Genomic DNA, 16,897 nt, shown 5'->3' with positions numbered 1-16,897 from the left:
CCTTCTCCCTATCCTACAGGTGACACCAAACTCGATCAGAAACCATGCCACTGGTGAAGAGGTATATTGAGCCCTGCCTGGCCCAGTGAGGTTACTAGAGAATTGGAAGAGACTCAAATCAGCATCCTGCACATGGTTATCAAACCATTGTGAAGTCTTAGTAAGTGGTCAGTGGCTCTGGTGGGCTTGCCCAGTTAGTGGGAAGGGCCAGGAAAGGTAGTCTTACTAGGCCTTTCCCATTATGATATGAAAAAAGGTCTTAAAATATTCAGAGTACACTAGAGAGTACTGAGCCTAACCTCTTCTTTTCCCATTCTCCCATTTCTGCAGATGATATCTTGCCCAAGATCATAGCTAGTTGGTATAGAAAATGGATTTGAATCCAAGCCCAATACTGTGTCTTCCACCCAGTGCTTCCTCTAGATTCCATCTAAGTCCAAGGAGGCCATGTGAGACAGAAACATTTTTATTCCATACTGTGAAAGATTTTTATAATAGCCTCTGAGATTGTGCTCCTCTGATGAAGGAAATATCCATGGTGTGATTTTTTTTTATTATGCATAAAATCACCTGGGATGCTTGTTAAAAATGCAGATTCCTGGGCAGCCTGAAACCTTGTCATTGAGTCAAGAGCAACACTAAGACCTACCTGTCACTTATCCTGAGGCTTCCTGCCCAGTGGGTTCACCAGCAAGCCAGAATGAAGCATCATTGCCCTGGATGTCCTTGTGAAGCCGTTAGGAAGTCTTGGTAAGTTGGTGGTGGTTTCGGTGGGGTTCCCCAGTTGGTGGCAGAGAAGAGATGGTTGTGACGTGGCACTTCCCCCCTTCCTTCAACAGACAGTTATTAGGTGCTTACTAAGTGCCAGAGACTGTTCTAGATATTAACAAAGTCCTGCCATCATGGACTTTCATTCCTATGAGACTAGACAAAAGAATAAATAACCAATAAATAAGTAAATATGTATCATAAATGTTATATCAGAAGTTTCTCCATTTTGGTGTGAAAATGGCATTAAAAAATGGTTGGGTTGGACTAAGCAATACTGTGTGTTTTTCTCCCCCCTTCTCATTCTCCCTTTTCATACATTCCACTGTCTATCAGTGCAGTGGAGGCTGACAAGCTGAGTATGGGAGGGTCATAGATAATGAAAGCAATCTTTTTCCTTTTTGTAACCCCTCACTAGGCTGAATTTTGAAGGATATCTTTGAAAAGTGTTTTAGAGAGTCTACCAGATTTTCCATGTGAGTGCATGTGCAGCAGAAGAGGGGGTCTTCTCAGTGATTAAGGTAACACAGTGATTAAGGTAAGTAGGGGGGGAGGAAAGACTGACATTGCCTTGGCTCCTGTCAGGGAGGCTCTTAGAAATGTCATTTCCAGGGGCCAGTACTTTTAAAGCCTGCAGTTTATTCTGTGATATATCCTTCTCAAAACAATTGGTGTGGATTATGTGCTTACCCAGTCTGAGAACACCCCTGCAGAGGGTCACGAGAACTGAAATGGTTCCCAAGTAAACTCGGTGGCATAAGCTGCATGTCATAAATAATGTCAACATGACACTGATTACACTCCCCTTAGGGGAGAGTCTAATCTTTCAAACCAGACTTGTTGAGGGTTTTTCTTTATCAGACTATGGAGCTACATACATCTTGTCAAAAGCCAGCTCATTAGCAGAAGCTTGTTGTTTCAGCAGCCACCAAGTATATGGCACTTTGGATTAGTAATTTCAGAGGAGCAGCGTCTTCTTGTGCACTCCATTTAAACCAATTGGACCAGCATTCATTTTTGGCTCCTCAGGGATCAGCCCCCTAATAGGCTTTAAGGAATAATGAAATGGTTCATAATTAAACTGGACAGCATCTATAAAATGGCCATTCTTGGGAGATCTCTGCAGAAGCCACCCCTATCTTAAGCTAGTAGCTCCTCCATCCAGAGTTAATACCTGAGGGCCATATCATTCCTTGGTATCTGCCATTTTTTATGGAAGCAATAAAAGTCACCTTTTCTCATAAGGATGGATGGTCTTGAGATGGTGCCTTCATAACATAATGTTCTTGGTATAGTTTCTGGTGTGTTTGGATAATTCCTGCTGGCAGAATTAGGTAGATTAGCCTGCACTGGGAACCTGAATGATAGAAACATGGTCTTTTCCCTACAGAGAAGTCTGGAATAGTCGTTGATACAAAGAGAGTCCCTGCATTCTGTATCCTTCACCAGAACTTATTTTAAAATGACATTGTTCATGTATAAGGATATGAATGTTAGCATGCAGTTAAAAAAGTCTTCTGTCACTTTCTCTATCTGGGCCAAAGTGGGATGTATAAATTTGGCTTTTGCTGTCTGAATGCCATTTCTTGCCCTAGGACTTCCCTAGCCTTGTTATCCATCCTCCTTTCCTTTTGTGACAGCAGGTCTGTTGTTTTTTCTTTTTCTTTTCTCTTTAGGCTAGTCATCTAGCACCCACATACAACATTTGAAAATTTCCTTCCTAAAGTCATATAATATTAATAATAGTGCTTATTAGTTATAAGTGGCTTTTACGTTCTAGGTGAGTGCTTTACACCTATTTGCTATCTCATTTTAAATTAACATTACCTCTGGGAAGTAGGATTTGTTCCTCCTTTACAGATAATAAAACTGAGGATCAGAGAAGTGTTGTCACTCATGTAACACAGGGAGCCAGTGGTGGAGCTGTGTGAGTCACACTCCAAATATCTCAGCTACCTTACTTGAAGCACTAGAATGTTTTGAGCACGTTCTTAGTTGTTGGGACTTCCTGACTCCTTGTGGGCTCTTCATCACTGTCGTCTTCTGGGATATAGGGGCACATGTGAGTGGTTCATTCTTGAAGGGAGATACAGATGCACAAGAGAGATGGTGCAAGGGTTGTGTAGGCCCCTCTAACTTTTAGAGATGACCACTTTGGATGGATTAGCATTTATTTCTTTCCCACACCACCATTCACTATTTCTCATTGTCTTCTCACCTTTTATTATTACCCCCACCCTCCAGCATGATGTTTATGTTGTATAGTTTCTATGAGGTTATACTTCCTTTTACACAAACAAAAAGGAATCACAAAAGTCAGAGTTACAACTGAAAATCCCATCGCTTGCAGAATGTTAACTCAGGTGTAGGTGTATCAGAGGTTGGAGCAGCCTGCTGTGTAGATCAGCGTGTCCAAGCGCGAATTCCACATAAACATTGCCTTCCCTTAGCAGACAATGCTGATAAAATTATTTTCTGTTCATATCAAGTGGAAAACAACAAGAATACCTAACAATTAATACTTTCATAAATTTTATTGCTGGTAAGGTGACAGTGTCCAGATAGTTAACATAAACTATAGGGCTTGGTAAGCTATGGCCCACATGCCAGCTGCCCGTTTTTGTAAATAAAGTTTTGTTGGAATACAGTCATGCTCATTCACTATTGTCCATGGCTGCTTTACACACTACAGTAGAGTTGAGTAGTTGCAACGGAGACCATATGATCCACAGAGACTGAAGCATTACCATCTGGCCCTTCACAGAAAGTTTGCAAACCACTGGCATAGGTTAAATGTACTATGACTACAGATGTTCCCCTCCCAACCCATTTTCTTTTCTGTGGGGCTTAGATTTACAGCTGATCCTAGAAAGTATGGAATCTTATAGTAGTCAGTTTGCCTCTGAATTTCTTCCCACTCAAATTAAGCTCACCAAGAAAGCACATTCACAAATTTGCTATGTATACAGAAAGAACTATGTTTTATATGCCTCACTGTAGCTATTCGTTTATCCTATATGGTTCCCTTCTTTTTTCTTTTTTCTTTTCAGGGATGACTTAAATTTTAGCCATTCTCAAGTATCAATGAAGTACTACTCATGTTTCCTAATTATGAGCTTATCCTAATTTTTCATACATCTTTCCCCTCCCTGTAGCATGAAAGCAGCCATAGACAGTACGGAAACAAGTGGGCAGGACTGTGATCCAATAAAACTTCATTTACAAAAACAGGTGACAGCCCGGATTCAGCCCATGGGCCATAGCATGCTATCCTTGTTCTATACTGTATATACACGAAGACTTTAAAATAAGACTTGAGGTGATACGTTAAAGAAAATATTCAGGGTGATCTTTATTCAAAATACTTGTAATACAATGACAGTAACACAGCTCTACTTGAATTAGCACTGGAAAGTGTCTCATGATCTGTGTATTATGTGCATGACTTAATAGTCACCGAGATATTGGCCTGAGTTCTTGGTAGAGTGATAGAATCCTCATGGGCCACGTTATTATCATCCCTTAGAGGATCTTCTTCCTTGCCACAGGTCTTTTCTTTGGATGGCTTAGAAGTGACTTTGTCTTTATGTCTGTTATTTGTTCTTATTCTTACCTTATCAGCTCTAGTGTTTACCTTCTTCACCAGCATGTCTTCTACCCTATGTAGGTCCAAAAGTGAATCTGATACAGAGGTTACTTTGGATGTAATCACTCTCTTAGCAGTCATCGTAGGGGGCTGTGGTTTTGGTAATTTGCTATATCAAACCCTAAATGGCTTTCAGGATTAGGAGGAATTAATCCTTCCATTGATGTCTCAAAATGTGATCTGAACAAAGTAACAGGGATCTCAGTCTAGTAAGTGTTGAACATGGAAGTAAATCTTCTTATTTACCCTTTTTGTTGTATTTGTTATATTTAATAGCTTTCCTTATAATGAACCTACCTTGTATTTCCAGAAGAAAATTTCCTAGTTTTCAAGAGTATTGAATTAGGTCTGCTAAATTCGCTATTTTTAAATTTTATTTTCTATTTTATTTTTTTACTACCTTGTTTCTGTGTTCAAAAGTGAGTTTTTGGTTGGAGTGACAGTCTTCGTCAGTTGTTGACGTTAGGGTCATTAATGAAACCTTGTTGCCTGAGCTTTTAAATTCAGCAGATCTCAAACTGTCCCATGCCATCTGAAACATGTTTAATAAAAAAAATTTTTAATAATAAAAAATTAAACATGTTTTAATTGGCATTATAATATAAAAAATAATTTGTATCTGATATTTGGGCCCTCATTCAATTGCTGCCCTTCTAAGTTTGTGTAAATAATGCTTAATGTGAACATCCGTGTAAATAAGTTTTTGCACATCTCCATGTTTGTTTCCTAAGGTTGGATTAAATGTACAATTCCATCTAGTGTATGAGAATGCCTGTTTTTTCATATCCTCAGTAATATACTATATTGTGGTTTTAAAAAATCTGCCAGTTGCAAAGGTGAAAAGTGGTCTCCCTTGATGTTTTAATTTATTTGATTCCTAATGAGATGGAACAGTTAAAAATCTTTCTTGGGTCTTATTTTTAAGTTTCTTTTTCACACTGATTTTTGATCTACCATATATGTCACAGATGTTTCCCTCAATTTGACATAGAAGTTCATTTTTTTTTTTTTTTTTTTTTTGCGGTACGTGGGCCTCTCACTGCTGTGGCCTCTCCCGTTGCGGAGCACAGGCTCTGGATGCGCAGGCTCAGCGGCCATGGCTCACGGGCCCAGCTGGTCCGCGGCATGTGGGATCTTCCCAGACCGGGGCACGAACCCGCGTCCCCTGCCTCGCAGGCGGACTCTCAACCACTGCGCCACCAGGGAAGCCCAGAAGTTCATTTTTATGTAGCTCAAATATCTTTTTTCTTTATGGTTTATTCTTCCCTTGCATTTCACAGTGAAGATAAATATAGTTTATCTTCACTTTATAGTTTCATATAGTTCATGCTTTATTTACTTTTAAATATAAATCTTTTTCTGTTGGGGATCCTCTCTTTGTGTGTGGTATATAACTAATTTTTCTGAATGTCCAGCACATTCAGGGTTCAGGGGGTGATAGGGTACTAGTGGGGATCTCAGCAGAAGGAGTTTTAGAATTTTTTCTCCAGTTTTCTGCTTTTATAACATGACTTAAATATTCTGTCTGCCCCTGTTTCTTTTGTGTGGCTTCTCAGTTTTGCTTCCACTGGCCTATTCTGTCCTCTGTGATGGTTTGGCCACTTTTTCTGTAAAGGGCCTGATAGTAAATATTTTAGGCTTTGTGGACCATATGGTTTTTGCCACTGTGGCATGAAAGCAGCCAGAGGCAGTACATAAACAGACAAATGTGTCTGTGTTCCAACAAAACCATATTTATTTAAAAAAAAAAAGATGGTGCTGGATTTGGCCTGTGGGCTGTGGTTTGCCAACATCTGCTCTGTGATATTTTGCTTTATAACTTTTGCTCTCATAGTTTCTACTTAGTCATGGTGGACTTCCTCATGTTCATGCCTCTCATCTCCCCTCATAACCTCTTAGAGCACTTTTTCACCTCCAATCTCTGCTACTGATTACCTGTTTCTGTACATATTTCACAATTCTAAGTTTCTGAGAGCACAGGTGGTAGCCAGACTGGGTGCTTTGTATGTCATTAGTATTATGTTCTGGGATGTAAAAGTGATTTGCTTGGCTGTCTACCTTGCTGCTTCAATATAACCAATTCCATATTTATTACATTCCTTTTCAAGGTCTATTCCTTGCAATCCAAATTTTATTGCAAGAAATGGGCTCATTTGGATCAGTTTAAGAAGTTTACAGAACTTGACTCCACTGTGGCATTATTAATGTGATTCAGTTTATTTCTCTGGTTTTCTGCATGTCATCTTGCTTCTACTTCCAACTGGTTTCCTCATACTCTGTCCTCCTCTACCTCCTAGCTACTGAATACTTATGTTTTTATGTTTTTTTCTCATTCATAACTTGAGCTTGTGCAGCCTCTGTAGGCGTGGCCTCCATTCTACCTCATCTTTCTCTCTGCAAACTATCTGTTTCCACTCTTGTTCTCCATGCTGCCCAGTTGTCATTAAATTGAGACTCTGATTGCCTGTGGGTTAAGTTTCCTGAGACTGTAGAGGTAGCAGTTGTTATTTGGCAGGTCTAGGACATTTCCCCCTATTGATTGCTATGTGGAAATGTTTTTCTTTCCCTTTTTATAATCCCGAAGTACTTTAGACTAACACAACTCATCTATCATAGGTATATCCAGAGTCATTTAATTGCTCTAAAACTAGAAGGCATCCCAGTCATGGGACATCCGAAAGATGCCATACCTAACCATCTTTGGAAGCGACAGTTTCACAAATGACTACACGACCCTACTTTCTCTATATCCTCGAGTCCTGCTGCTGTTTGATTTCCTTATCCTCTGTTCTTTATTCTATTGCTAATGGAGTTTTTGCTTATTTTTAGCTTCTGATTTCTGTGCTTACAGTTGATATTACTTAAATCCTTCATGATTCTTACATAGGCTGTGGTATGTTCTTTCATTGCATATCCATTCATTTCAGCTGCAGAGGTTTTGTCCCTCTTTTTCCTCAGTTGTAAGTTGAATCTAATTTTCTTACCTCATCCTTGTTTGTGGACAGCTTTCATGTCACAGCAAGTCATAGGCTGTTGACCAGCTTGTGGATATCTGTCCTTCGATCTGATCCTTACTTCCCCTTGATCTGAATAGCCATGGATTCAGAGGAGGGATTCTTGGTCACAAGAATGCTTTCTTAGCTAGACTTGTTTGCAGTACAGTTTCCTTTAGAAGAATTTTGGGCATGGGTGACACTATGACATGTCTACTTTATTCTCTCTGGTTTAGCTGCCTAACACTGCTTATTTGCAGCATGTAGCAAGTCTCTCAAAGTCTCACCTTCTAAAGTGGGTATAAAATGTAAATTCTATGTCACAAGCTGGTTTGCACAGCATCTTTAAAACAAGGGATTTTCTGGAAGATCATAGCCAATTCCCTAAATTGCATTCCTCTTGAGGGGCTATTCTGCTTCTTACTATTGGTTAGGTACTTCTGATTGCTAGAAACAAATTCACCAGTGAGCTAATGACAGGTTATTGGCTGGTGACTTGTGGGGAAATAATGGTGACTGGGATCACATGAAATGCCAATTATAGGGGGACCTTAATATAGTTATGCCCATTAGGGATGGGATCTGGGTCCAAAGAAGCTTTGGGAAACTCAGCAGCAGGAGTTTGCGGATCTTCATGTTACGATTGTGCCATTTATGTAACTGAGTTACTCTGTCTTCTTAAGTTTTGTGTCTTATTTCTCCCATTGCCTATTGGCTTACCTATTCACTTTGTTTTAGTTTTTTTCTCTGCCTCATATTTTTAGCTTATTCATAGGTTCTGCTTACTTAGGGCTTCACCTTTTTTCCCCCCACTGAATTGTATACTTTATTTATTTTTTAAATTGGAGTATAGTTGATTGACAGTGTTCTGAGGGCTTCACCTTTATCATAAGTTTTGCTTGTTTGTGGCCCTCGTGGCCTCACCTCTCTGCATTGTGTTGGCTTGCTGTCTATCCTTTCAACTTCAGTTCCCTTTGCTAACTATGATTACTACTTTTGATAGCCCAATTCTAATTCCTGAGAATACAAATGTACTAGGCCTGACTTATCCCAGTTTAGTTAGATATTTATATACCAACAGCAGCAGTTTGTGGGTCTTTTTTTTTTTTTTAAGATTTTGTGCAAGTTGATAAAAAATCTACAATCTACAATACTTCTGGGTAGATATGGAATTCTATGAACACATATAATAGCTCTCATACTGTAATTGATGGATGTTTCCTTATGCCTAAGAATACTATTCCTTACTCTGAATATCTCTTAAATCCTAGAACAAACAGGGTTCAGTCTTTTTTTTCTCGTGTTTCCCTCTCACTTGAAAAATCGTCAACAGCTCTCCACTCTCACCAGACTCCACTTAGTCATTCACTACGACGACATCGTAGAAGCCACCCTGGGTGTCTCCCAAAAGATAAAATCCTAACCCCTGGTACCTGAGAATGCGACTTTATTTGGAAATATGTTTGTGGGTCTTTACTTTTGTGTTCTGCAGTTAATATGATTATTATACTTAGTCTCTGTTTCTTTTACTTTGCTTCATTTCTTCTAGCTTCCAATGCATCCATTAACAACTGGCTTCTCCATCCTTTATTTCAGGGGTTGCAATTGCAGATGCATGCAGGGTCCAGATGGGGTAAATGTGTAAGATGGTTCTGATATTTATTTTCTTATTTACTTCTTGAAACACTGCTTTGTTTTTGTTTTGTTTTGTTTTTTTGGCTTTTCTTTTGTTGCTCTACTTTTGATACAGACATTGGAAAAGAGAATTCTCTTAAAATAAAGATTTCAAATGCAATGGTAAAGAGCAGTTGATGCTTCTAAGAGGGAGTGTTTAGGTTTGTCGTCCAGTGGCACATGAACCTTTCATCCAAAGGAGAAGGCCATTACTCCTTGGCTCCTGTTGATTGTTGCCCAGTAAAAATGCTGCCCAACATTGACAGGATTTCCAGCTCTCTGCAAGGAGCCTGAGTTTGAGCTGTTAGCTTAAATTTGTTTAAATGCTGCAGGCCAACACAGTGTGTTTATTTTATTTTTTAAAATATTTATTTATTTTGGCTGCCCTGGGTGTTAGTTGCGGCACGCGGGATCTTCGTTGCAGCATGTGGGCTTCTTAGTTGCAGCATGTATGTGGGATCTAGTTCCCCAACCAGGGATTGAACCCGGGCCCCCTGCATTGGGAGCACAGAGTCTTACCCACTGGACCACCAGGGAAGTCCCAAACGCAGTGTGTTTATAAATGCTCTTATAACCCCATAGCTTCTGCTTCTTTATATTTTTGACTTGTTTGTAATGTTACCTTTTTCCCATGTGGTATGAAACATGAGTGTGTAGTACTACCCGTTCAGCTTGGCCTGGGGTTGGCAGTTTTCCTTGGGTAGTGTTTAAAGCTAGGTCGCAGTTTTGAATGGAATAGTATAGATTCGAATAGATTAGGAAAGAACAGATGAAGATAGACTATTTAAAAATGAGAAAATACTAGCCTCCATCTGCCAGAGGGTAAGTACTTTGTGAAATTTTTGTTCCAGCTATATGTTTGTGTGTATGTGTATCTTTGTTCTAATGTAATTGTTTCTTACTGTGGATTAAGCAACTTTATAAGGCACCGAGTGAAATAGTGTGAGTAAGCTGGCATCCTGTGGGCTAAATCCCTCCTGTATACAGGTCTCCTTTGGCTCACACAGTGTTTCTTAAAAAATCTGGTGATTGCCAGGGGCTTGAGGGGAGGGGGAGAATGAGGAGTTGTTGTTTACTGGGTATAGAGTTTGAATTTTGCAAGATGAAAAATTTCTGGAGATTTGTTGCTCAGCAATATGAATATGATTAATGCTACTGAACTGTGCACTTAAAAATGGTTAAGACGGTTTAAAAAAAGAACAGGAGTAACCCATTAAACAAAGTTTACACAGTCATCAGAATATCCTTGAGTATCTCAAATATAATCAAGTTAAAAAATACTTGCATGACCATCTTTGATAAAACCTTCCATTTCTATATATCAAGCTATGGCCCACGGGGCAAACGTGGCCCACCGCTTTTTATATATATATATATATATACAGCCTATGAGTGGAGAATGGTGTTTACATTTTTTAATGGTTGAAAAAATCAAAAGGAGAATAATGTTATAACCTGTGAAAATTATACAAAAATCAGATTTCAGTTTTATTGGAACACAGCCACACATTCATTTATGTATTGTCTATGGCTGCTTTTATGCTACAGTGGCAAAGTAGTTGTGACACAGACCATATGGCCTGCAAAACCTAAAATATTTACTACCTGGCCATTAAAGAAAAACTTGGAAAGTTACTCTATTGCAACAGTTGCCGGATCCCTCACAGCATCATCTTTGATGGCTTTAAATGCCTAATTAACAGCTCTGTCATGGCCTCCTAGTGGCTATTATCATTCTATTCTAATATGTGGGGGGATTCTCACTTCCTTATCCCCTACTGTGACACCCTAACCAAATCGAGCAAACTCACATTCTTGGTGAGCTTCAGTTATGCCTGGAATTCTGTTAGCAATTTCTGGTATTGTAGGTTCTTTTATTTTCAAGAAATGGACCTCTCTTGGGTCAGCCAGGCAATTTGGACCACCCATGGCTATGCATGGCCAGCCTCTAAGGTAGACAAAGGTTTCATAAGAGTCAAAATAAAGAAAATCCAGTATTTGAATAAGACAATTAAAAAATAAAGAAAATGAAATTCAGTTTCCTCTCTGAGGAAAATGGTTTGAGGATTGGAAACGGTTCCAAGATAGATGCAAGCAACAGGGGTTTGTATCATTCATCTAGTATGCTACCTTTAACATCTTTTTTTTAAAATAAAAATTCTATATATTTAAGGTATACAACTTGATGATTTGATATACATAGTGAAATGATTACTATAGTCAACCGTCAAACTAATTAACTTTCTTCTCACCTAGTTACCTATTTTTTTGTGATGAGAGTACCTGCAATCTATTCTCTTAGCAAATTTTCAGTATTCACTATAGTATTATTAACTGGCCTTATGCCATATATCACATGTCTTCATTCCTCCTTTTCTCTGCTTTTTTGCCTTCCTCATTATCTACTCAAGATTTAGTTTACTTCCTAGTTTTGTTTATATTCTGCTTCCTCATAAATTTTCAGTTATTCATCACTAAACCTTGCTTATTGCTCCAGTGTCCTTGGCTGTATCTCATGTTTCCCAGCGCTGTCATTTAATATTCAGCTCCCTCTGCTATGGGCCTCACTCTTTTTGTATTTCACAAACTTTATTCCTCAATGCAAGAATTTAAATGGCTTAGCTCACCCCCTGCTTGGGTAGTCAGTTTCTGAGTCGTGCAATGACACAGCACTTAGGTAGTGTGTCCCACACCTGGTACATTCAGCTTTGGGTGACAGGACAGGTCATATTCTAAAATTCATTGCTCTCTCAGACTGCCTCATCTCCAGAACTATGAGTGGAACAGTTTACCTTAGATGAGACTGTGAGTGTAGCCACCACTTGATTCAGGTGTGTTTGTATTGCATTTCTACATCTTGACCACTAATCACCTGTGCCCCGCATCTCATTTTCTCATTTCTAAAGATGCTTCTGTTTATACTTTTCCAGCTCTTACTTAAGCAGAAATGTTGGAGAGTAACTAAGTCACGTCCAGATGCTATAGTCTGATGTCACGAGGCCACTTTAGATATTTCCCTGCCAATTTTAGAAGCATCCACCTGTCTGATCTTCTTGGCCACTTCAGTTTTCTCTCTTGTGATTCTACCACAAGTTACCTTCATTGGATGTGTGGTTCTGTGACAATAACTTGGCCGCAGTTCCTGTAGGCCCTTAACCTTCTAGCCTGGGTTGTGGTGGGGTGTGTGTCTGTTCTCTGCCCCACCACCAAGTCATAACCAGGTCTAAATATTTTACTTCCTGCCGAAGTTCTGTTTATGTAGCCCAACTCTACATTATTTTCTAAATTACATAAGATTTCTGGTTTCAAGAAATAAGACGCAGGATTAGCTCAAGAAATAGACATTTATCAAATAGATACACATAGTAAGACACACACAGTAAGGAAGATAGGATTTCATAGGAATCTTAAGAACAGTGTGGTATGGAATTAAATCTGTGGTGGCTCTAAGAGCTTAAGCACATGGAGTTTGTAGACCTTTTCCATTGTGCTGTTGACTTGAATTAAATCAGTTATTTGTTCAGCTGTTCTCTTCCTCTCTACTTTTTTTTTCTTCCTCATGACTGGCTTTGCCACTACTTCAGTGAGGCTTTCAGCTTCAGCTTTTACTGGTAATTACCTAGTTTTCATTGTTTCTACTCAAATTCCAAAGAGTGAAAATCTAATTGGCTTAGTTTATCTTTACTTGTGCAGTGCTTTTTCATGCTTAGACATGCTGGCAATACATGGATTGGTCCCGACAATCGTGCTCATTGGAGAGGATGTAGTACTAGATAATGTGAAACAAAAGCTGGTCATTAAGGGCTGTGCTACAGCTGTGACAATAGATAGGGTGGTGATCTTTAGAAGGATGCGGGCGTACATTTGTAGGAACCTGAACACTGGACACATTTAGTCCAGTGGTTCGCAAGCTTGGGAACCTGTGGTCTGATCCATGTTATTCCGTGCCTGTTGGAATGGTAACTGAGCACCCTGTCTAGCTATAAGAGAGATAAAATCATGCTTTCCAGGGTCAGCACCTCATGGTTATGTTGGAATTCGCACATCATTGTCAGAAGAGAAATAACTGCCAAACCCTGCTCTGCTTATTTTTTTGTTGTTGCTATAATACAACCACTACCAGTAGCCTCAGTGCTTCACCTTAAGTGGCTGTATGTATCAGTCACAAAGGCAATTGTGTAATTAGTGGCTTTGCCACAACATAACCTGGACTTGTAAAAAAAACTTTGCATCCTGGTATCTGGAGGGGATTGTGTATGATTTTCTACCCTACAGTCATACCCTAACAATTCCAAATGTTTTATATTTCTCCTGAGGGTCTGTTTTCATGCAACTGTATTTCTGATACAAATTTCTATACAAAATTGGCTCTTTTGGTCTCAAGAAATGAAGAATCACTCAGCCTGCCTCATTAATAGGAGTTTATTTTATATAAATATGTTGAACAATGTGGAAAATGGGGCTATAATGGGAATCTAAATATAGAAACAATATTGAGTATGGGAACTGGATTCGAGCAGCTCTGGGCACCTTAACAGCAGGTATTTTTGGTTCATTACTCTTGTGCTACACCACTGACATCACTCAGCCACTGTGCGTTTGCTGTTCCTTCTAGCTCAGTGGCTCTCTATCAGAGCTGTACATTAGAATCAACTGAGGAACTTTAAAAATAAACCAGGGTGAGATATTGTGATTTAATCGCCACTGGCATCAGTATTTTTAAAGTTCCTTCATGCTTCTTTTGCTTTTATTTTTTTAATTTTTAAAAATTTTTTTGGTTGCACTGTATGTGGGATCTTAGTTCCCCGACGAGGGATCGAACCCATGCCCCCTGCAGTGGAAGTGCAGAGTCTTAACCACTGGACTGCCAGGGAAGTCCTCTTTTGCTATTAACTGGCTTCCCCAACCTTTATTTCTCTACCTGCCAGCTTCTGCTTACTTGTGATATTCATGGATTGTATTACCTCGTAAATTTGCCTTCTCTTGGTCTTAATGAGCTCCCTTAGAGAAGAGCCTATGGCATGACAGCAAAATTAAAGTGTCTATTGCAAGGGTTGGCAAACATTTTCTGTAAAATTCCAGATCGCAAATATATGAGGCTTGTAGGCCACAGAGTCTCTGTTGCAACTATTCACTCAGGGAATCAACCAGAGACAGTGAATGCAAGATCCGTCTGCAGCCAGATTTGACCCATTGGCTGTAGTTTGCTGACCCCTGGTCTGTTCCTTCCTTGTTCATAGTAAACTTTCTTGTTTATTCTTTCTCAGTATCTTCTTAGCTACTGTTCTCCAATTCATCATTAACTTGAATATAAGAATTACTTTGGGGACTTCCCTGGTGGCGCAGTGGTTAAGAATCCGCCTGCCAATGCAGGGGACACAGGTTCAAGGCCTAGTCCGGGAAGATCCCACATACTGCGGAGCAGCTAAGCTCGTGCGCCACAACTACTGAGCCTGCGCTCTAGAGCTCGCGAGCCCCAACTACTGAGTCCGTGTGTTACAACTACTGAAGCCCTGCGCCTAGAGCCCGTGTGCCACAGCAAGAGAAGCCACCGCAATGAGAAGCCCGCGCACCGCAACGAAGAGCAGCCCCTGCTCGGCGCAACTAGAGAAAGCCCGCACGCAGCAACGAAGACCCAATGCAGCCAAAAAAATAAATTAATTAATTACAAAATTAAAAAAAAATACTTTGTAAAATTCTACTTCATCTAAAAAAATTCATTTAGGGATATTTATCGTGGTAGCATTTGATTTATAAATTCATTTGGTCAGAATTAACGTGCTTGAAACATTTCTTCTCCTCTTCTAGACACATTTAGTCAAGTCTTTTTATGTCCTAATAATCATAATTTTCATCATGTAGATCTCCCCAGTATTTCTTATGTTACTCCTTAGGTATTTTATGCCATATGTAGCCACAATTTTCTATTAATTTTAATAACTTTATTTTTCCTAGCTTATTTCAAAATGGAAGTGCTATTTTTCCTGGTTATAAAGAGGTACTTATAATAAGCAATTCAAATAATACAAGGATATAAAGAGTGCAGGCAAGATAAGCTATAATCCCATCATTCATCTAAAACCACTGTTAATGGTGTATAGACTTCAGTATTGGGCTGTCTTTGTCATTGAGCATTTATTTTATCTAATTATGCCACCTGTTCAGATTCTGTGCTGATTAAGCAATTTCATGATTACAATTTGGCTACAAGAAAAGCATATGCTCCTCATGTGGAAACGAGTATTCTGGTTACATAGATGGGTATGTTTCTTGTAGTAAGTTAAATTGGCATGTTGAAGATTATTTACCTCTCATTATATGTCAGCTATGATGAATGCCCTTGTAATTTATCTTTGCACAGTTGACTCATCATTTCCTTACCAACCATAATTTTTAGTCACAGAAGCTGCAGTGAATTCTCTCAGGGCCCTTAGGCCTGGTTTGTTTCCATGGAAAAGAGCCTGACAAAAGACTGATAGTGTCGACATGTTCCTGGCAGCAGGCATGAGCATAAGTATGCATTTGAAGAAGTATTAGAGAATATGATAAAAATCAGTGGTTACAGTTTGTTAGGAGAAACTCCCTCATTTTCTAATTTACCTAGAGAATTACTTTAGTCAGTTCAGAGATAGCAGCATGTATATGTTTTGTCTTGTTCCTGAGGCACAGTTGTTGGAAGTTGGCTACAATGGGCCACCAAAGGATTTTTACACTCCTTGAATACATCCAACTAGGGAGAATTGCATGAAGTATTTGTAATTGAAAAGTGTGCGTGCCTGCTTTTAGTAGCCTGGAACTTGATAAAAATGTCGTTAACTAAAGGTAGGATATAAAATATTTTAACTCAGAGTAACAGCTTAATATCTAAAAAGAACTTCTGCATCACTAAGAAGAAAAATGTCTTGCTGGGAACAAGTTTGGGAAACAAATGTACTTTCTTTTCTTTTTATGGGGAGTAAAGTGCCCTCTCAAAAAAAAAAAAAACCTTGCCTAGTTCAGAAAATGCATTGTTCTGCTTAAAAACCAGCTTAACATTTTGTTCTAAGTCAGAAGTAGTTCCTAAGTTGTATGTTTTATGATAGTTGTAACCTCATTTATTGACAGTTCTAATCCAGTGATTTAAAAAATGTGACAGTAAGGATAATTATAACCAAAACATCTAATCGTTATAATGTAAATATATATTATATTTAATTGTGGTTGTAAAAATGCATTTTGAAACTTCAAGGAAAACAAGGGTGGCCTATATGATTTGGCTACTTAATATCAAAAATGGATGATATGTGGGGGTATCACTGGATCACAGGACTCAGCATATAGTTTTACTCAGGGCTAACATAGTAAGGATACATAGCCTTTCTAAAGTTAGCATAAAGAAAAAGACACACGTGGAGTCTGGAGGAGTCCCTGTGCAGCTTTCCATCTGCTTTCTCCTTCCCATGAGCAGTCACACAGAGCATCCCCTTGCAATAAAAATACAGCAGCACGTGTGCAATGTTTCTGCCAGGGAAACCTGTTAAGAGACTCAGCAACCAAGGTTTTTATTGTGGGCTGGTCACATAGGCACTTTCTGCTTAGCACATACCAAGACATCAGACTTCCAGAAGGAAAGTAGGTATTCAACGTGATCCACATTATTTATATAAGCAATTTAGGCACAGTGAGCCACCCTTATCAGTTAGGGAAAGTTTTCTATCAGTGCAGGGAACTGTTTACCAGTAAAGTTTCCTGATGCCAGCCAAGGGCCAACCTTGCAAGCAGGTCTTTCTGAGGATAGTAGTCTTAGGCCTGCTATGTTAACTCTTTCCTGTGTACA

General features: G+C 39.2%; 1 long non-coding RNA gene across 1 annotated transcript in view; it reads left to right on the top strand.

Moving 5' to 3' along the window:
- LOC309978449 overlaps window positions 1-16,897 on the top strand; it is a 46,114-nt gene that overhangs the window by 10,354 nt on the left and 18,863 nt on the right. Inside the window, exons 2-4 of the long non-coding RNA XR_014327125.1 lie at window positions 20-160; window positions 595-750; window positions 1,187-1,289. This is a non-coding gene — a long non-coding RNA (uncharacterized lncRNA). The remainder of the gene's footprint in view (window positions 1-19; window positions 161-594; window positions 751-1,186; window positions 1,290-16,897) is intronic.

Source organism: Leucopleurus acutus (assembly GCF_964270905.1).
Source record: "Leucopleurus acutus genome assembly, chromosome: X".
In the NCBI taxonomy this organism is placed as follows: domain Eukaryota; kingdom Metazoa; phylum Chordata; class Mammalia; order Artiodactyla; family Delphinidae; genus Leucopleurus; species Leucopleurus acutus.
This window is presented reverse-complemented; position numbering and strand designations above follow the sequence as displayed.